Consider the following 24651-nt stretch of genomic DNA (forward strand, 5'->3'; position numbering starts at 1 on the left):
GTGAGTTTGAGCCTCACTGTTAGTGAGGAGCCCACTTGGGATTCTCTCTCTCTCCCTCTCTTTCTTCCCCTCCCCTGCTCATGATCTTTCTCTCAAAATAAATAAATAGACTTAAAAGAAAAAAAAAAGAAAGTAGGGGCACCTGGGTGGCTCAGTCAGTTAAGCGACCAACTTCAGCTCAGGTCATGATCTTCGTGGGTTTGAGCCCTGCATTGGGCTCTGTGCTGACAGCTCAGAGCCTAGAGTCTGCTTCAGGTTCTGTGTCTTCCTCTCTCTCTCTGTCCTTCCCCCACTCACACTCTGTCTCTGTCTCTCAAAAATAAATAAACGTTAAAAAAAATTTTTTTTAAAAAGAAAGTAAATAGTGGAAAATAATGAATATAAAAGCAGAAATGAATGAAATAAAAAGCAAAGAGACTGATTAAGAAAAAAAATAAAGACATAAATAATATGTGAAGAATCAAAAAGGTTACATGTTTGCAAAACATGCATATATTAAAAAGATAGTAAGAGAATGTTACAGATAATTTTATAACAATATATTAATGAATGAAGTGAAATACATTCTTGGAAAAATATATTTGATTCAATATTGACACAAGAAGAAATAGAAAACCTGAATATTCTTACAGTTATTAAAAATAACTTATAATTAAATACTTTCCTACGAAGAATACTCCAGGCCCACATGGTTTAACTATCAAGTTCTAAAATATATTTAAAGAAGAAATATTTCTACTCTTGCAAACCTCTTCCAGAAAACTGAAAAAGACTTTTATGAAATCACTTAATCAAGCCAGCATATCTTCAGTCCAAAATCTGACAATGGCATTGTAAGAAAGGAAAACTAAAAGTCAATCTTATTTAAAATATGGGTGAAAAGAGCAAACCAAATTCAGCAATCTCCAAAATGGGTAACAGACTAATTACATCACAAACAAGTTGGGTTTCCAGGAATTCAATTTGCAAATAATTGAATGTTTGTCACATTAACAAAATAAAGGAGGAAAATCATATGATAATTTAAACAAATGCAGAATAATTCAGCCTGCATTTATAATTTAAAGAACACTTTTAATAAACTAGAAATGGTTTTACTGATAAAGGGTTTCTGAAAAACCTTATAGATGTCATTATGCAATGTTGAAAACTTTCTCTTGAGATAAAAAACAAGACAAGGTAATTGCTGTCGTTGTATCTATCCCACACTGAATTGGAGAATATATCAAGATACTCTTATGAGCAAGTAACAGTACGTCCCGTTAGATATGGATTATATAATGAGGACATTTTCTTATCTAACAGGACAGAACTCTAACAAAACCTCCCTGGGTTTGCCCAGTGGCTTAGGGATGTCATCAAAGACCCAAGCTCTTTCTGCTTTGTCCCCCTCAGTCTGGCCCTCTGGCTTGTCCTTTCATAGTTCACAACTTGGCTGCCACAGCTTCAGATATCAGAGAGACAGAACAATATTGGCCGAAAAAGAATGGCATTGCCTTCCATTCTCTATTTAACAGGAAGGAAAACCTGTCCTAGAATATCCCTGACAGACTTTTTTCACATCCCATTGGACAGGACTGGATCACAGACTACTACCTAACTTTAAGGGAAGCGAGGGGAATAGTTGGTGTTCTAGCCTTTGTAGGAGCGTGAATGAATGCTCTGTCAACAAGAAAAGGGCAGAGGAGAATGGGTAGAGACTGTTTTTGTATAAGGGACAATAATAGTGCCTGTCATAGACAGCTTAAGTAACTCACTTAAGGTCACATTTCTTTTTTTTTTTTTTTTTAATATTTTTTAATGTTTATTTATTTTTGAAAGAGAGACAGTGTGAGCAGGGGAAGGGCAGAAAGAGAGGAAGATACAGAATCTGAAGCAGTGCCCAGCTGTCAGCATAGAGCCAGATGTGGCGCTCGAACCCACAAACCATGAGATCATGACCTGAGCTGAAGTCAGATGCTTGACCAACTGAGCCACCCAGGCGCCCCAAGGTCACGTTTCTTGTAAGTGGTAAAGCTGGGATTTGAACCCAGGCAGCCTGACTCCGGAGACCACGCTCTGAATGTCCAAGCTTTCTCAAGCTTTTAATTCTGTAAAAGCAATGAATTTTAACTGTAACTTAACTCTTTCTCCAGAACCCATAAAATGATCTGGGTATACAGACTCTCAGTGCCACCCTCAACGTTTCTGTTGTATTCTATTACAGTATTCGCAGCAATTCATTGACAATCATCGAGAAGTTTAAATAAACTAAAATTCATCTGTTTTCACAGAAAAGTTTTGATTTCACATAGAATTCTTTTAGAAGTAATTATTTATAACATTTGGGAATTTAAAAATCAATCTATTATGTGTGTTTGAAAGAATGTGAGAACAGCTCATCAACTTTGAAAAGCAGTAATATGCATACAAATCACATAAAAGGTTTATAATAAGAAGATTAAGTATCACTAAGCAGAAAAAGAAACACAAAATACAAGGGCACATTTAAAAATAAAATGGGCACATCTTAAAATAAATCTTTTCAGCAAAGTTAAAACAGTAAAATATGCTTATGTAGGGAAAAAGTTGTAAAACTGTGAAATCATCATATTTTCACTTCATTACATTTAATATTCTATGCATACCATTATAATAGAATAATTATACCTATTTATCAACTGTGGTAATAAAAGCAGATATAGTTAATGGATTTAAAAAATTTTAAAGTAGTTTTAATTATATAAACAAAAATTAGTTTTTATAAGCATGTATGTATATGTGTGAATATGTATTTAGAATCGGTAAACAAAGTAACTTTGTGAAATTAAGCTACTTTTGGCTCTAATCCTTACTATGAGACCAGAGTCTTTTGACTTCCATACTCTGCAATTGTATTTTGCATATTAAAAAAAGGAGCATGTAGATGCTAATCTTCTCCAGTTTCCAGCCCAACTTGGGTGGTATTTTATTTTCACTTCTTGTGTGGATACTTTGATGGTTCACAAATCAAAAATGACTATTCACGGTCCTATGCTGTTTATCTCCAGAAGGCACTGGCCAGGCTTGTCTGGCATTAGGGAAAATGAGGTAAAGGCAGCAGAACTGCCTGGGCCTGGAAGTGGAATAGTTGCCCCTTTACTCCCTTTTGTCTCCCAACAGCTGTTCTTAGCTCTAAAAAACGTCCTTGCCTTTTGAAGAATTACATTGGGTTATCACCCTTCGTTCCACCACACTGTAAGCATCTACAATCCTTCTAGTCACTTGTCTGTATTCACTGAAGGTTTTAGCATATCTCTTACTGCTTTTCAGATGACTGCATGTGACTCAGTGACTTGTCATCAGTGTTGGTCATCTCTGTTTCCACATGACTGCTTCATCCCACACCCTGAAACTTCGGTTCATCCCTGACCTTGTCCTCTACTATGACCTTATTCTTCACTACACCCAGGAACCTATGTCCATAGAACTTGTCATTACCAGAAAGACAAAATAAAAAAACACAACACCCAATGCCCTCCCACCCTCACAAAACTAATGACCCCCCCCCCACCACCACCACCACCACCCTGCCCCTGCCATCTTAGTCAGTTTGGGCTTCTATAACATAGTATCATGGACTGGGTGGCTTAAACAGCAAACATTTGTTTCTCACAGTTCAAGAAGTTGGGAAATCCAAGATCAAGGCACTGGTATATCAGGTGGTTGATGAGGGCACTCTCCCTGGTTTGTAGCCATTTTCTCATATCCTACATGGCTGAGAGAAAAATCATCTCTCAAGTCTCTTCTTTTTTTTTTTTATTATTTTTAATGTTTACTTTTGAGAGAGAGAAAGAGAGACAGAACATGAGTGGGGGAGGTGAAGAGAGAGAGGGAGATACAGAATCTGAAGCAGGCTCCAGGCATTCAACTGCCAGCACAGAGCCCAACGTGGGGCTCAAACTCATGAACCATGAGAGCATGACCTGAGCTGAAGTTGGACACTTAACTGACTGAGCCACCTAGGCACCCCTCGAGTCTCTTCTTGTAGGTATACTTATGCCATTCAGACGGCTCCACTCTTATGACCTAATTAGCTTCCAAAACCCCATCTCCTGATACCACCACATATGAATTTGAAGGGGACACATTCAGTCCATGACACCTTCAATAGCAAGCATGCAGCTCTCTACAGAGTACCACCTCCTATATTTTAACTCCGATCCTCAAACACTCTGAATTTAACAATTCTTTGATCCCGTGGGGATTTTTAATTTATTGATCCTACCAACTTTTTCAGTTATCATTTACCCTGTGTACTTACATGTCTTTTTACCCCGCTTAGATTCCATGGCTAATCATTATAATCACTCCCTTCCACCTAACCTCAACTTCTTGCCCCTCTGTTCCCCTGTTGTACTCACTGGTAAAACCCAACCATACTTAGGTACAACTCTGTCTGCTCTGTGCATGCTCCTGCTGGAGCTAAACTCACAACTACACAACCATACAATTTAAAATTTATGACCACAAATCTTAAGACAGAACTCCAACACTTACCTAGCCAATTCACTTCCTCAGTTCTTTGAGAATCTTAAAAAAAATAGTTTCCTTTTTCTTTGAACATAAAAAGAACTCCTGTGCCACTCACACACAGTGGATATTTTTATTTACTGTACTAAATGGAACAGTAAACAGTTAAGAACTCTCTTATTTTCCTTAGGAGTGCTGACAATACTGACTCCATCTTTGGCCCTTCATCTTGCACATGTTTGCATAATGACCTACCTCACGCAGGACTATGTGTTCCAGTATCCCTGGAGGTTAACCCATGTCTTGACTGCAATGCAGAAAGGCTTTTTCTGAGAATCCCTCTAGTGCACAGATGGCACCACTTTATTTTTAATTAAAAATTTTTTGAGTGTAGTTGAAACACCATGTTACATTAGTTTCAGGTGTACAACTTAGTGATTTTCCAAGTTTATACATTATGCTATGTTCACCACAAGTATAGCTACCATCTGTCCCGTTACATCACTATTACAGTATCGACTGTATTCCTTATGCTGAGCATTTTATTCCTGTGACTTATTCATTCCATAACTAGAAACCTGTATCTCCCTCTCCCCTTCACCCATTTTGCCCAACCTCCCACCCCCTCCCTTCTGACAACCACCAGTTTGTTCTCTGTACTTATAGTTCTGATTCTGCTTTTTGTTTGTTTATTCATTTTTTTTAGATTCCATTTATAAGTAGAATCATATGGTATTTGTCTTTCTCAGTCTGACTTATCTCACTTAGCATAATACCCTCTAGGTCCAGTCATGCTGTCACAAGTGGCTCCTTCTGATCTTTTCTTATGGTGGTGTAACATTCCATTGTGTATACACATATACATACCACATTTTCCTTATCCATTTATCTATAGATGCACACTTAGGTTACTTCCTATCTTGGCTATTGTAAATAATGCCGTATGTAATGTAAACATAGGGTGGATATACCTTTTTTAAAATTTATTTACTTTGAAAGAAAGAGCATGCTCGCACAAGTTAGGGGAAGGGCAGAGAGAGAAAGAGAATTCCAAGAAGGCTCTATGCTGTCAGTGCAGAGCCTGATGTGGGACTGATCACAGAAACTGTGAAATTATGACCTGAGCCAAAATCAAGAGTCAGATGCTTAACCAACTGAGTCACCCAGACACCCTCATCTATCTTTTCAAATTTGGTAAATACCCAATACTAGAATTACTGGATGTTATTTCTATTGTTTTGAGGAACCTCCATACTGTTTTCCACAGTGGCTGTTCTAATTTACATTCCTACCAATAGTGCCCATGGGTTCCTTTTTCTCTACATCCTCACACACTTACTGTTTCTTGTCAATTTCACGGTAGCCATTCTAACTGGTGTAGGTTGATAACTCATTATGGTTTTGATATGCATTTCTCTGATGGTTAGCCACGATGAGCATCTTTCATGTGTCTGTGGCCATCTGTATGTCTTCTTTGGAAAAATGTCTATTCAGGTCTTCTGTGCATTTTTTAATCAGATTCTTTTTTTGGTGTTGAGTTGTAAAGTTCTTTAAATATTTTGCATATTAATCCCTTATTTGATCTATCATTTGCAAATATCTTCTCCCATTTAGTAGGTTGTTTTTTTGTTCCTTTGCTGTGTGAAAGTTTTTATTATTTTAATCTTTATTTATTAATTTATCTTAATTCCAATATAATTAACATGCAGGGTTATATTAGTTTCATGTATATAATATAGTGATTGAATATTCTATATGTTACTCAGTGCTCATCAAAATAAGTGTACTCTTTTTTAAAATATTTTTTAATCTTTCTTTCATTTTTGAGAGAGAAAGAGTCAGAGAGAGAGGGAGTACAAATGGGGGAGGGGCAGAGAGAGAGGGAGACATAGAATCTAAAGCAGGCTCCAGGCTCTGAGCTGTCAGCACAGAGCCTGACATGGGGCTTGAACTCATGAACTGTGAGATCATGACCTGAGCTGAAGTCGGACACTTAACTGACCGAGCAACCCAGACACCCCATAAGTATACTCTTAATTGTCCTTCACCTATTTCAAACATTCCCCCATCTGCCTCCCCTCTGCCAACCACGTTTGTTCTCTTTAAGAGTCTGTTTTTCAGTTTGTCTTTCTTTGTTCATTTCTTTTGTTTTTTTAAATTCTCTAAGAGTGAAAACATGTGGTATTTGTCTTTTTCTGACTTATTTCACTTAGCATTACACCCTCCAGATCCATCCATGTTGTTGCAAATGGCAGGATTTCACTCATTTTTATGGCTGAGTTAATATTCCATTGTGGACACACACACACACACACACACACACACACGCACACACACACCACATCTTCTTTATCCATTCATCTATCAATGCACACTTGAGTTGCTTCCTTATCCTGGCTATGTAAATAATGCTGCAATAAACACATGAGTGCATATCTTTTCAAATTGCATTTTCATTTTTTTAGGGTAAATACCCAGTAGTGAAATTACTGGATCCTATAGTAATTCTATTTTAAATTTTTTGAGGAACCTCCGTAATATTTCCTACAGAGGCTCCAACAGTTTGCATCCCCACCAACACTGCATGAAGGTTCCTTTATCTCTACATCCTCGCCAACAATTGTTTGTGTTTTTTATTTGAGCCATTCTGACAGGTTTGATGTGGTATCTCATTGTGGTTTTCACTTGCATTTCACTGATGATGAGTGATGTTGAGCATCTTTTCATGTGTCTGTTGGTCATGTGTCTTCTTTGGAGAAATGTCTGTTCATGTCTTCTGCCCATTTTTAAATTGGATTATTTAGGGGGGTGGTTTGTGTTGAATTGTAGAAGTTTTTTATACATTTTGGATATTAACCCCTTACTGGATATGTCCTTTGCAAATATCTTTTCCTGTTCAGCCAGGTATCTTTTTGCAAAACTTTCATTTTGATGTAGTCTCAACAGTTTATTTTTGCTTTTGTTTGCCTTGCCTTAGGAAACATATCTAGACTAATGTTCCTATGCTAATGTGATAGAAATTACTGCCTATGCTCTCTTCTAGGATTTTTATTGTTTCATGTCTCACATTTGAATCGTTAATCTATTTGGAGTTTATTTTTGTGTATGATGTAAGAAAGTGCTTTAGTTTCATTCTTTTACAGGTAGCTGTCCAGTTGTCCCACCACCATTTATTGAAAAGACTATCTTTTACTCATTGTAGATTCTTGCTTCTTTTGTCAATAGATTGACTATATAATCATGGGTTTATTTCTGGCATCTCTATTCTGTTCTGTCGATCTTTGTGTCTATTTTTGTGCCAGTACCACACTGTTTTGATTACTATATCTTTGTAGTATATATTGAAATCTGGTTTTATAATACATTCAGCTTTGTTCTTTTTTCTGAGAATTGCTTTGGCCATTCAGGGTCTTCTGTGGTTCCATATAAATTTTAGTATTGTTCGTTCTAGCTTTTGAAACATGCTGTTGGTGTTTTGATAGGAATTTCATTGACTCTGTAGATTGCTTTGGGTAATATGGACATTTTGACATTAACTTTTCTAATCAAAAAGCATAGAATATGTCTCCATTTGTATCATCTTTAATTTTTTCATCGGTGTTTCATAGTTGGAGTACAGGTCTTTCACCTCTTTGGTTAAACTTATTCCTAGGTATTTTATTATTTTTGGTATAATTGTAAATGGAGTTTTTTTAAATTTCTCTTTCTGTGTATAGAAACACTACCAATTTCTGGGTATAAATTTTGTATACTGCCACTTTACTGAATTTATTACTTCTAGTAGTTTTTTTTTTCCTTTTTGCTGCAGTTTCAGGGTTTTCTATGTACAATATCATGTGATCCACAAATAGTGACAGTTTAACTTTTTATCACTATGGATACCTCTTATTTATTTTTCTTGTCTGAATGCTGTGGCTACAAGTTCCAGTACTTTGTTGGATAAAAGTGGTGAGAGTGGATATCACTGTCTTGTTCCTGACCTTAGGGGAAAAGATCTCAGCTTTTCACCACTGAGTCTGATGTTTGCTGTGGACTTTTCATCTATGGCCTTTATTATGTCAAGCTATGCTTCCTCTAACTCCACTTTGTTGAGAGTTTTTTTTTTTTTTTATCATGACTGGATGTTGAATTCTGTCAAATGCTTATTCTACATCTATTGAGATGATCATATGATTTTGTTTTGTTTTGTTTTACTGATATAGTGTATGACATTGATTTGTGAATAGTGAACCATCTATGCATCCCTGGAATAAATCCCACCGGAATGTAGTGAATGATCTTTATAATGTATTGTTGTATGAGGTTTGCTAATATTTTTTTGAGGATTTTTGTATCTCAGGGATACTGGCCTGTAGTTTTCTCTTTTGTTAAAAAATTTTTTTTGGGGCGCCTGGGTGGCGCAGTCGGTTAAGCGTCCGACTTCAGCCAGGTCACGATCTCGCGGTCCGTGAGTTCGAGCCCCGCGTCAGGCTCTGGGCCGATGGCTCGGAGCCTGGAGCCTGTTTCCGATTCTGTGTCTCCCTCTCTCTCTGCCCCTCCCCCGTTCATGCTCTGTCTCTCTCTGTCCCAAAAATAAATAAAAAACGTTGGAAAAAAAAAAAAATTTTTTTTACATTTATTTATTTTTGACAGGCAGAGAGACAGAGCACAAGTGGAGAGGGGCAGAGAGAGAAGGAGACAGAATCCAAAGCAGGCTCCAGGCTCTGAGCTGTCAGCACAGAGCCCGATGCAGGGCTTGAACTCACAAACCGTGAGATCATGATCTGAGCCAAAGTCCGACACTTAACCAACTGAGCCACCCAGGTGCCCTGCAGTTTTCTCTTTTTGTTGTATCTTCACAGAAGGCACTATTTAAGATATATATCCTTTGACTACACCACAATGTCTCTCACTCTATAAAAGCTGTGGATTAAGGCCTAGACTGCAGAGAATAGCTGCATAATGACATGGGTTATCATCTGCCCAACCCCTATCAGTAAGTTACCCTGAATAAAACTCTGTGTAAATGGTATAGAGTTGCTTTCCAAATCCGAAGCAGGCTCCAGGCTTTGAGCTGTCAGCCCAGAGCCCAACATGGGGCTCGAAACCACTAGCTGTGAGATCATGACCTGAGTCAAAGTTGGACGCTTAACCAACTGAGCCACCCAGGTGCCTCAACATTGGGTTATTTTTAAGTCCAGGAGCATGCTATAATAGCTCCCTTAGAAAATGAAAAATCCCTCACACATTTCCGTTCAAATATTGTTCTATTACTCTGCTCCCCTTTAGAGTCAAACTCTTCAAGAGATTTCCTTAAATGCACTGCCACTCTCTCTTCACTTATGATATCCTTTGAACCCATTCTAATCAGGCTTTCATTTTCATGACTAGACTAAAATAATAATTGTTAAGGTCCTTGAAAATCTCAATTTGCCCGATCTAATAATTCATTTTATTTAAGAAAGTATTTCCTACAGGAGCACCTGGGTGGCTCAGTCAGTCAAGCGTCCAACTCTTGATCTCAGCTCAGGTCATGATCTCACAGTTGGTGAGTTCAAGTTCTATGTCGGGCTCCACACTGATGGTGCACAGCCTGCTTGGGATTCTCTGTCTCCCTCTCTCTCTCTCCCCCTCCCCTGCTCATTCTCTCTCTCTGCCTCAAAATAAATAGACATTTAAAGTATATGTTTTCTATTTAAGAATTAAAGAAAAGAATTAGGCAAAAGAGTTTGGTCTAGAAGCCTTAATGGTCAATGTGATCCAGGAACTAGCAGCATCTTCATCACCTGGAATCTTATTTAAAATGTAGATTTCTCAGACCCATCCCCAGCCTTGGGAAGTCTCTCTGAGCCTCAGTTCATTCATCTCTAAAACAGGTAATAGTCAATTCTTGATCCCCCTCTTACTCAACCTAACTACAGCAGTGGATGAGTTGATTCTCTTTCCTTTTCGAATCACTTTCTTTACTTGGCTTCTGGAATGCCACATGGTACTAATTTTCTCTTACCACCTGCAAGTTCTTATCGGTCTCTTGCTAAATACTCTCCTATTCTGTGACCTCTAAGTGTTGAAGTTACCATGGCATGCTTTTTGACTACTGTCCTAACCAGTGTGAGCACACAGGTTATAAACGTTTCTGAGATGTGATTCCTGGAGGTTCCTGGTCATCACCTCTAGCTTCACACAACTTTGTCTGTTTGCCTCTTCAAGTATACAGCTATTATAATTTTTTATGTAGTCAGTGACATAAGAAAGATTAGAAAGCACTGCCCTGGATGATCTAACCCAATTATATTGTTTTAAATACCACTTACATATTGATGATTTCCAAATGTATATACTGAGCTTCAATTTTTCCCTTGAACTCCAGACTCCTGTATCTAATGCCCTAAGCAACATCCTTACCTGTATGTCTAATAGGCATCCCAAACTAACACACCAAAGTGATTTCATAGCACCTCGTAGCATCTCATGCAACTTAGATAAAATTAAAAGGAGTAATCCTTGACTCCTAATCCATCAGCAAATGTAAGAGCTAAATTCAAAGTAGTCCCCAAGTATGACCACTTTTTATTGCCACTATTACCTCAACCCTAGGCCATGCCACTGTTATTCCTCATATGGACCACTTCATTTCCCTTCCAACTCCCTCCTTGGAGGCTGGAGTGACTATTCCATAATATAAACCAAATCATGTAATTTCCTTGTTTTGACCTTTCATTAGGTCATTGCACATCACACTTAGAATAAAACTGAAAGCCTTTCTGATGACCTATTAAACTGTAAATGACCTAGTTCCAGGTTATCTCCCAATAACATTTCCATTAAATTCTCAAATATCCATGCTGCATCCACACTGGCCTCCTTACTATTCTTAAAAACCAAGTATGCACTCACCTCTGGCCTTGTACTTGTTGTTCCTCAGTGTCTAGTCCCTTTTTGCAGGTGGGTGCAGAGGTGAGGTGGTAGAAACAGCAAGAGACTGACATCTAATTTTAAGAAATTGCCACAGTTATGTCAACCTTCAACAAACACTATCTTAATCGGTCAACAATCAACACTGAAGCAATACCCTCCACCACTAAAAGCAATAATTCACTGAAAGCTAGGATGATTGTTAGCATTTTTAGCAACAAAGTATTTTTAAATTAAGGTATGTACATTTTTCAGACATAATGCTATTATACACAATAGACACAGCATAGTGTACATGTGACTTTCATATGCACTTAAAACCAAAAAAATTCATTTGACTCATTTTATTGTGACACTCACTTTTATGTGTGATCTGGAATTGAAGCCACAATAACTCTGAGATAGACCTGTAAAATAAAAACAAAACCTACTGATATAAAACAACTAGAAATTACAGGATACAATATGGCATTATTCTTTTAAAATACATAGCTTGGGTTTCAGTTTCAATTCTTCAATTTGCATCTTCCCAAGACCTCATCTTGGCAGATGAGGGAAAATTGGCAGAAGTAGCCACAAAGCATCTCTAGAGTGATACCCATGAAAGTCAGATGATAGCAGATTTCTACAAGATACAACTCCATTAGAAATGATTACACAATTCAAAATTGCAATACATAAAAAAATAATATAACAGAAGCAAAGTTCATATGACAAACAAAACAATAGGTATAGGACAAATTTCATGAGTTTTTATAACCAGTGGGACGTAAAGCCTATAATTTTAAAAATCAGCATGCTTGGCTCTGGGAGAGCCAGGAGAGCAAGAGGGAAACTGAACTACCACCCTTAAAAAGACAGCACAAATAACAGCCCCTAGAGATACAGGACAGAAGCAACAGTTTGGAAAAGGCCTGGGGGCATAGAGAGGGAGTTATTTACTAATCTCAGAATGTGTCCTGGAGAGACAGAGATCTCTGGAAGACTCCTGCAGAAACAAAGGAGCTAGCAGGTACCATTTCCCTCCCCAGGCCCCAGCATAAATACATGGTCATCTGCAGGAATCAACATAGCGCATAATTCATTACCTAACTTGCTTACACCCTGCCCTGTCTGGCTTTGGCAAATCTGTCTTCTCCAGCCAGGCCTGCCTCAGTCCTGGTGCTATGGGTTCCCTCCACACAGAAAACCAGTATGAGCCATGCCAGCACTGTCTCCCTGCCAGCACACTTTATGTAACGTTGGTCCTAGCAGTATGGTGGCAGGTCCCCTCTGGTGGAGGACCAACATGCAAACCTTGCTAAAACTGTGCATCCGAACCTCACATGCTTTTTGGGATTGCACCCTCCACTACAGTCTTGGCCAGAGCCCATTCAAACCAGGGCCACAATCCTGGCAGTATGCAAGCATCTCTGACAGTCACTCCAAAGTGACTTCTGCCATAAGGAGAGGGAAAGGCAACCACACATACTAGTCAGACGGTGGCCCCAGCAGTGGGCTGGGGTCAGACAGCTGGTCTGTTATAGGCCCTGCCCACCAATGAAAGCTTCTCAGGGGACAACACAGGGAAAGCACCTTGTGGTATGGTGCTATTGTGTCTCTGCAAATGCCTGGTCTAACTCAATTCAAGCTCAAGGCAGCTCTAGCCTAGTCCACTATCATTGCAGGGACCAAACCCTGCCCAGAACAGTCAAAGAGAGCCATTGCAGCTGACTGGACTGAAGGAAAAAGCAGATCAGCCCCAACAGCAGAGTGCAAATAACACACATAGGAGACATCCTAAACTGCCAGCTTCTGGTAACCAGGAAGGCCATTGCAAGGCCACTACAGGACCTCTTCTTCATAAGGCCACTATTTTCAAAAGCAGAAGTGGCTGACTTTCATAACATACAGAAAGAGACAGAGGAATATGTCCCAAATGAAAAAAAAAAGGGCAAAACCATAGCAAGAGACCTAAGTGAAACAAAGATAAGTAAGATGCCTGATAGAAAATTTAAAGTAATGGTCATAAATATACTCACTAGACTTGAGAAAAGAGTGGAGGGCATCAGTGAGACCCTTAACAAAGAGATAAAAAAGAACCAGAGATGAAGAACACAATAAATGAAATTAAAAACATGCTAGATGAAATAAATAGCAGACTACAGGAAGTAGAATGAATCGTGACCCAGACGACAGAGTAATGGAAAACAGTCAAGCTGAGCAGGTGAGAGAGGAAAAAAAATATGCAAAATGAGGATAGACTTAGGGAACTCAGCAACTCAACAAGTATACTAACATTTGCATTACAGGGATCCTAGAAGGAGAAAGGATAGCAAAGGAGGCAGAAAATCTATTGGAAAAAATAATAGCTGAAAACTCTCCAAATCTGGGGAAGGAAACAGAAATTCAGATCCAGGAGCCACAGAGCCCCCAACAAAATCAACCCAAGGAGGTCTATACCAAGACACATAGTAATTAACTGATGAAAAGTACTGATACAGATTGAATTTTAAAAGCATAAAGAAAAAACAAAACAGTTTCATAAAAGGGAAACTCCATAGGCTATCATCAGATTTTTCTGCAGAAACTTTGCAGGCCAGAAGGGAGTGGCATGATATATTCAAATTGCCAAAAGGGAAAAATCTGCATCCAAGAATACTCTATCCAGCAAGGCTATCTTTCATAATAGAAGAGATAAAGAGTTTCCCAAATAAACAAAGGTTAAAAGAATTCACAATCACTAACCATCCCTACAAGATATGTTAAAGGGGACTCTGAGTGGAAAGGAAAGACCATATGTGAGAACAAGAAATGTAGGAAGCACAAAGGCAAAATCAGCCAAGGGACTCCCACCATCTATCTAAAATGTAGGGGGGGGGCATGCGAGGGGGGAGGAGTAAACAATGTGTTCAAACTTACATGACCAACAACTTAATATAGACTGCTATATGCAGAAGACATTATATACAAACCTAATAAGGGTAACCACAAGTCAAAAACTAGTAAAAGATATGCAAAAAAAAAAGAGAGAAAGGAATCCAAGTATATCACTAAAAAAGGCAGTTTATGGTGAGACAAGAAAACAAGGAAAGAAATGAATAGAGAAGAATTACAACAATAACCATAAAACAAGTAATAGAATGGCAATAAGATGGCATAGAATGGCAAAAGATACACATCCATCAGTAATTACTTTGACTGTAAATGCACTAAACACTCCAATCAAAACACACAGGGTGACAGAATGGATAAAAAACAAGACCCATCTATATGCCGCATACAAGAGACTCATTTCAGACCTATGACACCTGCAGATTGAAAGTGAGGGGATGGAGAAACATCTACCATGCAAATGGCTATGAAAATAAAGCTGGGTTGGCAATACTTATATCTGACAAAGTAGACTTTATAACAAAGACTGTAACAAGAGACAAACAAGGACATCATATAATCACAAAGGGGGACAAACAGCATGAAGATATAACAACTCTAAATATGTATGCACCTAGAACAGAATCGCCCAAATACATAAAACAGTTAATAACCAACATAAAGGAACTGATAGTAGCACATTAATAGTAGGTAACTTCAACACCCCACCTACATCAATGAACAGATCATCCAAACAGAAAATCTATAAGGAAATGATGACCTCAATGGCATATTGGAACAGATGGACTTAACAGATATATTAAGATCATTCTATCCTAAAACAGCAGAATACACATTCTTTTCAAGTGCACATGGAATATTCTCCAAAACAGATCACATATTAGGCCCTAAAACAAATCTTAACAAATTAAAAAGACTGAAGTCACACCATGCATCTTTTCTCAACACAAAGCCTTAAAACTAGCAATCAACCGCAAGAAAAAAATGTGGAAACAGAACAAATACAGGGAGGTGACATAGCATACTATTAAATAATGTATGAGTCTACCAAGAAATCAAAGAGGAAATAAAAAAATACATGGAGACAAATGAAAATGAAAACACAATGGTCCAAGATCTTTGGAATGCAGCAAAAGTGGTCCTAAGAGGGAAGTTTATAGAAATACAGGCCTACCTCAAGAAGCAAGAAAAATCTCCAATAAACAACCTAACCTTACACCTACAGGACCTAGAAAAAGAACAACAAACAAAATCCAAAACCAGTAGATGGAAGGAAATAATATGGATGAGAACAGAAATAAATAATATAGAAACTCAATGAAACCAGGAGCTAGTTCTTTGAAAAGATCAACAAAATTGATAAATATTTAGAGAGAGAGAACTCAAACAAAATCACAGTGTAAAAGGAGAAATAATAACCAACACCACAGAAATACAAAGGATTATGAGAGATTATGAAAAATTATATGCCAGCAGATTGGTCAACCTAGAAAAAATGGACAAATTCATAGAAACATAGAACCTCCCAACAATGAAGTAGAAAGAAATAGGAAATTTGAGCAGACCAATTACCAGCAAGGAAACTGAGTCAATAATCAAAAAACTCCCAACAAACAAAAAGCCCAGAACCAGATGGCTTAACAGGTGAATTCTATCAGCCATTTAAAAAAGACTTAATACCTCTTCTTCTCAAACTATTCTAAAAAATAGAAGAGGAAGGAAAACTTCTAAATTCATTCTATGAGGCCAGCATTACCCTGATACCAAAACCAGGTAAAAACACTACAAAAAGAAAAAGAGAACTATAGGCCAACATCTCTGTTGAACATAGGTGCAGAAGCCCTCAAGGAAATACCAGCAAACCACAACGACAATACATTAAAAAGATCATTCATTATGGTCAAATGGGATTTATTCTTAGGATACAATGATGTTTCAATATTCACAAATCAATCAACATGATATGGCACATATGTAATGTAAAAAATAAGAACCACATGATCATTTCAGTATATGTAGAAAAAGCATTTGACAACATCCATTCATGATAAAAACTCTCAACAAAGTATGTTTGGAGGGAACATACCTCAACATAATAAAGGCCATATATGAAAAATCCACAGCTAACATCATCCTTAATGGGAAAAGCTGAGAGCTTTTCCTCTAAGGTCAGGAACAGGACAAGGATGTCAAATCTTACCACTTTTGTTTAACATAGTACTGGAAGTCCTAGCTACAGCAATCAGACAGCAAAAAGAATAAAAGACATCCAAATCAGTAACGAAGAAGTAAAATGTTCACTATTTGCAGATGACATGTTACTCTATGTAGAAAACCCAGAAGACTCTACCAAAAAACTACTAGAACCCATAAATTAACTCAGTAAAGTTACAGAATACAAAATCAAAGTGCAGAAATGCATTTATATACACCAAAAATGAAGCACCAAAAATGAAACAAGGAGAGATTAAGAAAATAATCCCATGTACAACTGCATCAAAAATAGGACACCTAAGTATAAAACTAATCAAAGGGGTGAAAGACCTGTACTCTGAAAATTAGAAAACACTGATGAAAGAAACTGAAGCTGACACAAAGAAATGGAAAGATATTTCATGCTTATGGATTGGAAGAACAAATATTGTCAAAATGTCTATACTACCCAAATCCATCTCACATTTAATGCAATCCCTATCAAAATACCAACGGCATTTTTCACAGAACTAGAACAAGCTATCCTAAAATTTGTATGGAATGACAAAGACCTCAAATAGCAAAAGCAATCTTGAAAAAGAAAAACAGGGGCGCCTGAGTGGCTCAGTCAATTAAGCATCTGACTCTTGATTTTGGCTCAGGTCATGATCTCATCGTTCGTGAATTCAAGCCCCACGTCGGGCTCTGCATTGGTTGTGTGGAGCCTGCTTGGGATTCTCTCTCTCTCTCTCTCTCTCTCTCTCTCCATTTCTCTCTGACCTATGCTCGCCCCCCCCCTCTCTCTCTGTCTCTCTCATAATAAACAAACAAACAAACTTAAAAAAAAAAAGAAAAAGGAAAACAAAGCTGGAGGCACCACAAGTTATATTACAAAGCTATAGTCATCAAGACAGTATGGTACTGGCATAAAAATGACACATGGATCAATGGAACAAAACAGAAACCCCAGAAATAAACCCACACTATATGGTCAATTAATCTTAAACAAAGCAGGAAAGAATATCCAATGGGAAAAGGACTGTTTCTTCAACAACTGATGTTGGGAAAACTGGACAACACACAAAAGAAAGAAACTGCACCACTTTCTTAAACCATACACAAAAACAAATTCAAAATGTATTAAAGATCCAAATGTGAGACCTGAAGCCACAAAATTCCTAGAAAACAACACAGGCAATACCTTTTTTTGACATCATCCATAGCAACTTTTTTCTAGATTGGACCCTGAGGTAAGGGAAACAAAAACAAAATAAACTATTAGGACCACATCAAAATAAAAAGCTTCTGCACAGAAGAGGAAATAGTCAACAAAATTAAAAGACAACGTACTGAATGGGAGAAGATATTTGCAAATGATATATCCAATAAAACAGAGAAAGAACTTCAATAACTCCACACCAAAAAAAAAAATCCAATTTAAAAATAGGCAGAAAACATCATTAGGCATTTTTCCAAAGAAGACTTATGGATGGCCAACAGACACATGAAAAGATGCTCAACATCACACGTGGTAAGGAAAGTGATGACTCATCAGAATGGCTAAAATCAACAACAGAAATGACAGGTTATGGCAAGGAGGTGGAGAAAAAGGAATCCCCTTGCACTGTCGAGAATGTGAACTGGTGCAGCCATTGTGGAAAACAGTATGGAGGTTCCTCAAAAAGTTAAAAATAGAACTAACTTATGATCCATGAATCACACTACTGGGTTTTTACCCAAAAAATACAAAAACATTAATTCAAAGGGTACATGCATCCCTGTGTTTATTGCAGCATTATTTACAATAGCCAAAATATGGAAGCAGCCCAAATTTCCATCAATAGATGAGTGGATAAAGAAGATGTAGTATACACACACATATTCTCTCTCTCTTTGTCTCCCTCCCTCTCTCTCTCTCTCTCTCTCTCTCTCTCACACACACACACACACACACACACACACACACACACACACTGGAATATTACTCAGCCATAAAAAAGAATGAAATCTTGCCATTTCCAACAACATGGATGGATCTAGAGAATATAATACTAAGTGAAATAAGTCAGTTAGAGAAAGACAAATACCATATGATTTAAGAGACAAAACAAAAAAAGCAGGAAAAAAAGAGAGAGAGAGAATCCAAAAAACAGACTTAACTATAAAGAACAAACTGATGGTTACCAGAGGGAAGGTGAGTGGGAGAATGGATATTAAGAGTATACTTATCATGATGAGCATTGAATAATGCATAGAATTGTTGAATCACTATATTATATACCTGTAAATAATATAACACTATATATTAACTACACTGAAATTTAAAAAAAAAAAAAAGGCCACCTAGCTATTTAAGATGGTCATAGGAAATTTTTGGGAATTGTTTACTCAATCAGACCTAGTTCTAAAGAATCTTCTGATGCCTTCTTAAATACTTCTATTTATATTTACTTGTCTCATAGATATCTGATGTCTGTTGTCCAGAGTCTTAAATATTTCTGCATAATCACCATCTTGACAGATGACTAAAATGATTCCAGACAAACACAGGATAATATCACACTAATGCTCCATCTAAAAATCCTATCTCTATAAACCATAGCTTTAAATAGAATCAACAACTGTGGTAAGATCTAGAACATCTTTGATTGTCTCTTCTAGAGCTCTGGATGAATGAGAAAAAGGGAGAATTGAGAATTTAAAGTTTCCACAAGCTTTATCTAAAGTGACTGTTCTATAACCATGGGAACAAGTAGCCACCTGAATCAGTTTTAACCCTATTCAATAGAAAAACAATAACTCCTCTTAGTGAATGCACTTTTGCAAGTCAACCAAATATTATCAGCAACCTGCAGCTAAAAGTCAGCTAGTCAGGGGCAAATTCACCCCAAAAGTATAACAGACCTAAAGTGTCAAGAAATCAACCACTATCTTACCCTAGTAATGATGCTACCGCAACTAAAGATGATGTGAACACCCTTATAACTTCAAAGTCCACCAGTCCATAAATTCCTGTTTTCCACCAGTACAATCATTTGGCCACCATCTTTGTTTCCTCCATTGGCCAGGAATAATTATAGCACGTATAGAAGCCCTTATCAAATTCACCCAGCAAACCTTAAATGCTGGCTAACAAAGCCTGTCCTTAACTGAACACTGAAATGTTTTTAATGAGAAAAACTGTCTTCCAAAATAGAATGGCCTTGGACATTACTAATGCCTTGTAATAGGCACCTATGCCATTATCCAAACAAAGTGCTGTGTGTCCATACCTGATGAGTATACTAACGTGTCATCTTTATTAAATCATATGAGGATACAAGTGAACTCCTTGAGTGATCCAACCCATAGCCTAAGGGACTTAGCAATCAATGGTTTGGATCATGAGACTCTTGGTGGAAAAAAATGTTACTTAATTTGGGAATCCTTATCATGATCTGTGTTTTCTCTTGCATGTGCCTCTACTGATGTTGTGATATCGGCCTACAGTTACCACAGAGAGCTACAATGGCTACCCAGTGCAGCCAGATAGCCACCAGACAACTCACTTCCATGTTAGTGAAACCTGCTGACTGCTCAAGACACACCATGGAAGAGGAAGGTACGTAAGACTATAAGAGCCAGTCAAGAGTTGGTGTTCTGGAGGAGGTAACTGAATGTGAATGATTGCCAGTTGACCATAGAACTAAACACTGGGCATGGGCAATCAGAGGCTCCTCACCCCCACCCACCCCCACCCCCTGTGCTTGGAGTATATACTTTCCCCACTGTTCCCATTGTGGAAGGTGTTTTCAAGGACATGGCCTTCAGAGATCAATGTATTGAGAATATCTGGATAGTATAACATGACTGAACCCAGTTAAAGACTCTATATAAACTTTTAAAATTTGGTGGATGGATGCAGAGATCTACTGGTCTTGTGGCCACCTGAGAGAAATCTCATATGGTATGCCTTGGCTTATCCAACCTGCCACTGCCCTATATGGAGTGGTCTCTTTCTTAGGTCTCTCCTTGCCCTTCTTGTTCTGGGGGCCAGTTTCAGATTTCACTCAGGAAGCTCCTGAGGTTGGTTGTGCTTAGGTTAAAAGAAAGAAGTGTAGTTGGACCAGAGGTGTTGGATTGGGGCTGGGGAAGATGTGTAGATGAAATGATGGGGAGAGTGAAATATATGCATGAGCCTGAAAACAAGAGAGAATATTTGAGTGACATAAGGAGGGTCACTTGAGAGTTACACCACGCAATTTAAATGGTCGGCTGTCAAGCAATGCTTACTTCAGAAGCTTTGTAATATTGCTCTACTTTCCAGATGAATCAAAGCTGGGAAACTCAATAGAGAACAGGGGGGCTAGGAAAGAAAAAAAAAAACCTCTGGGGATTAATTTTATTTGCCTAAAATGCTTATTACATTTTACATGAGACAAATCCTCGCCAGAGAAATGACACTTTAAAGCAAGGAGGCTGACACGTCTAAATTTGGTTCAGAGAGTCTGGGTTCATAGCCTCAGAGCAGTTTCATAAGGGATTAACTTCTCTGTGTGTACTTCATACTTTTGGCAGTAAATGCAAAAAAAAACACTTAATGTTCGTGTGAAGGGACTATTTTGGTTGTAAACATTGGGGAACAGGACAAAATTCACAGTGCGATGTGGATGTGTGTCTTCCCTTTTGTCCAAAGCAGTGATTGAGGGCAAACCAGAAAACTGTAGGATTTCAATATGAATGAGGGGCACCTGTGGCTGTGGGGACACTGAGACAATGAGGGACAGTCGAAAAGACTACCGCTCAGCAACATCCAGAGTAATTTCCTCAAAATCATTCAGTAGTCTCCCATTCCACTTTGGGCCAAGCAGTACAAGTGGAAAAGTGGTTAGAAATGATCAACGAGCAAGGAATGCCAAAGAAGTTGAATAGCCTAGAAAGAAACTGGGAAGTCTCCCAGTTACAGAAGAGAGTCAGTAAAATAGAGCTTGAAGGTAGCATGCAGGGCACGGAGATGAACAATGCCTGAGGCATGGCAAAATAATACACAAAAAGCCCACAGAGCCAGCCAGAAAAGACATGTGCAGGAAAAGGAGGACAATGAGAGCATGAGTCCTGCCAGATCAAAACTGAAACATATTTATAAATGTCTTTCAGAGGTAAGCCAGAGTTTTAGAATTTATTTTGAAGACCCAAGAGTATTTGGGGATGGGGCGGGGCGGGGCAGAGGGAATGGGAGAATACTTAAGAAAGTACATTACTGTATAGAATTTAATTGAGTAATTATTGTTGAATTGGTTGAATGTACCTCTTAACATATTCCTGTGCATTTAAAAAAATTTTTTTTTCTCTAATTTAAGGATTAAGATGTAATCTGCCTCAAGTTCTGAGTCGTGAGTGCGTGTTGAGCAGTGGAGAGATTCTACATAGTTAGCGGTTCTTGGGAAATAATTTATTTCTCCCTGAGTAACCCTGCACCAGCCAGATTTCCAGTGGTTACTAAGAAGGCTACAAGGATATTCTTGAATCTCCTCCTTTCAGTTGAGAACAGAACTAATTCCTCACAATTACATCTTCTCTTCAAAAATGTCTGATTGTTGGAGTAGGTGCTCAGAGGTGCCAGTGAGGTCAGCAATCCAGAGTGCATATTACCTGGGCTACAAGTTTCTCTCTCCACCAAGCACAGAGACTCTCCTGCCCCAAGGGAGAATTCAACTGATCATAGAGGAATTAGGGAAGCTTCTTTAGATTCCACTACAAAATTCTACTTCTTAGAATAAGCATGTGTGTTTAAAAGAAAAAATATTTACCTGCTTATTATTTATAGGGTTGGAGGAGTTGCACTAAATGGATTCACATATAACAGGGCCATCAAAATAAACACAAAAGATCTAAAGTGAACTGAAGGTGGAGATAACAGAAGTACAGGCTAAGAGAGTTACTGCAATTAAATTCTAAAATTAGCTCAACTTCTTGGCATTCAAAACATATCAGGAAGCACAATGGGCTATATATTTCCCACAGTCTGATAAAACCAAGCACGCTGGTTCTGACGGAGACAAGACTTCCTCACACTCTAAATTTACAGTTATCTTCTAGACGGCTCTATATTCTCCTGCTTCTCTCCACGGTCATGCCACAAACCCAGCCCAAAGTCCCAGGATCTTTTTTCTGAATTACTTGTACGTCTCTAGTCAGCACCTTCTCCAGATCCTGGCACAGCCTCCATACCACAGTAGTGGTCCTTTGAAATGCAAATATGAAATCACATTTGCATTTTAAATTGCATTTTAATTGAAATTATATCTCAATTTAAAATTGAGGTATAATTGACATATAGAATTGTATTAGTTTTAGGTGTATAGCATATGATTTGATATATACAGTAAAATGATTACCACAATACGTTTAAGTTGACATCCATCACCACATATAGTTACATTTTTTTTTTCTTGTGCACACATGTCATTGATTCAAAGGCAAAATCCAAAATCCTGTATGCTACCTATAAGACACAGTCTGGCCCCAGCCCTCTTCTTCAGACCAGTGACAAACAGGTCTACCCATACAAATAGTTCTAAGCCCATGCTTTGCTTAGCAGCCTCCGACTCCACCCCGCCCCCTCTTTAATAGCTAACTCACACTCTGTTACTTTATACCTCACTAGCCCATAGGTCTCATCCGTCTGACGCTGAAGGCATGTGATTTTGTGTTGATGCTTTTTTTTTTTTTTTTTTTGGACTAGATCTCAGCACAGACCAAAGTGCTTCTTCAAGGAATGAAACACTGCAGCAAAATGGCCTGAGCCTATTAGGCTTTCTCAACGATTAAGTTCTTTTTCATAAGTTATCAGGAGCTTCAAATAGCTAATTAAGCAGATTAAGAGGTTTAGAGCCATCCCCATAGCCCCATGACCAAGTATGAAGGCAAATGTCAGAATGAATTCTACGACACATTTAAACATTTATGTGTAAGCCCATACAGAAACAGTCCTATAATATGTTTATAAGCTCAATGATGTCCATCTCTCAGCCCTTTCAAGTTCACATCCAGTGTGAAAGATTCACTTCAGGAAATGTGACAGTGTTCAAGTCCCAGGATGCTGCTAAGATCATAGTTGGATTTAGGCAAGGAGTTCTCTAAATCAGTGACTGAGCACAGGGCTGGGTGAGAATTAAGCCTTGGGCTCCATTCTGCATAAGAATGCAGAATTCTGCTCACTCGGTTTTAGGCCTGGAACACTTCCTTACCAAGAGGTAAAGAGCCCACACAGCTTGTGCTGGGCTTACCACCTCTCTTTGCTCCATCAAACACACTTTTATCTCCAGCCTCATTTCTCTTACCTTATAATATTTTCATGTCTTTTTTTTTTTTACCCTATTAACTCCCTTAAGCTCTCCCCCTGTTTCTTCAACTTGTCTCTCTCTACTTTCTTACCTTCTATATCCATCTTCAATCATGCACAAACTGATGTCTACTTCTTTTGCTTCCCTTGAAAAGGCTTTTGCCCAAGTCACTAAGAATCAAATTACTATTTTTTCAATCTGAGGCATTTACAGAGTTAGTATATTAATTAAGGTAGGTGGGATAGGCTGTGGAGACCAACTCCTAAATCTTAATGGCATTACCCAATAAGTGTTTATTTTTTGCTTATGTCATGATCTGCTTATGTAAATATTCATCTTTGTGTGCCTTCTCTGTGGTGATTCAGGGACATAGGCTGCTTTCATCTTGTGGTTCCATCATGCCCTAGGGACGTCTTCATCCCCTGGACCTCTGCATCTGGGAGCTGAAGAACAAAGAGTGGAGGACTGTGTGAATCCTTAGGGGACAGAATGGGAGGAGAACTATATCGCTTCTCCTATTATTCCGACCATACACAGTCTGAAAGGCAGACTGGGAAATGCACTGGAGCTGTCTGTCCAGTTGGAAAAAGAAACTGCTGGGCAAAACCAGCAGTTATTCTTAACCAACATCTGTCATTCCTCCTTTTTGAAACTTTCTCTCCCTTGACTTCCAAGGCTCCATTCTCTCTTCTGGTTTCAGTTTTCAAATCTTCACTGCTCATTTTCAGTCTCCTTCAAGACTCTTCTTTCTTTTATCCATCCCCTTAACATTGATATTCCCCAGCCTTTGTCTCTTGGCTTATTTTTCTTCTCACTACACCATTCCCCCCTGGATGTTCTCACAAACAACCAGAACATCTATCTCCATCATTCT

The 24651-nt window shown here is 38.3% G+C and overlaps 1 long non-coding RNA gene across 1 annotated transcript in view; it reads right to left on the minus strand.

The window, feature by feature from the left end:
• Window positions 1–24651, minus strand: part of LOC131519728 (uncharacterized) — a 56901-nt gene that overhangs the window by 29804 nt on the left and 2446 nt on the right. Inside the window, exons 2-3 of the long non-coding RNA XR_009265761.1 lie at window positions 11746–11792; window positions 11368–11459 (exon numbers count right to left, since the gene is read on the minus strand). This is a non-coding gene — a long non-coding RNA (uncharacterized LOC131519728). The remainder of the gene's footprint in view (window positions 1–11367; window positions 11460–11745; window positions 11793–24651) is intronic.

Source organism: Neofelis nebulosa, chromosome 8 (assembly GCF_028018385.1).
Source record: "Neofelis nebulosa isolate mNeoNeb1 chromosome 8, mNeoNeb1.pri, whole genome shotgun sequence".
Classification (NCBI taxonomy): domain Eukaryota; kingdom Metazoa; phylum Chordata; class Mammalia; order Carnivora; family Felidae; genus Neofelis; species Neofelis nebulosa.